The sequence below is a fragment of the Penaeus monodon genome, chromosome 20 (genome assembly GCF_015228065.2).
Source record: "Penaeus monodon isolate SGIC_2016 chromosome 20, NSTDA_Pmon_1, whole genome shotgun sequence".
Lineage (NCBI taxonomy): Eukaryota > Metazoa > Arthropoda > Malacostraca > Decapoda > Penaeidae > Penaeus > Penaeus monodon.
In genome coordinates, this window is record NC_051405.1 from 23246772 (window position 1) to 23247098 (window position 327).

Consider the following 327-nt stretch of genomic DNA (forward strand, 5'->3'; position numbering starts at 1 on the left):
CGAAACAGGGTAGCAAGGTTATTTCTAAAAGATGGCAGCACTGGGTCACTTTTCAGTTTTTCTCTTTTTTTCAGTTGGCAGCACTGATCCCCGGTTTCTGAGACGGCTCTCTGTCGCCGCGGAGGTAAAGCTCGTAGTTGGCACATCTGGTCGATTACGTCATGTGTATACGTTATAAATTGGCAACACACTGTGAAACGTAGGCGAATTCAGAGCTTGCATTTTGGCAACAATAAGTCACTAAAGCTGCCTTCAGTGAGTTGTTTGTGTGTACTGGAGAGTCGAAGGTCGTGACAGCCAGGATCACGCTCGACGGGGGGAAGTGAG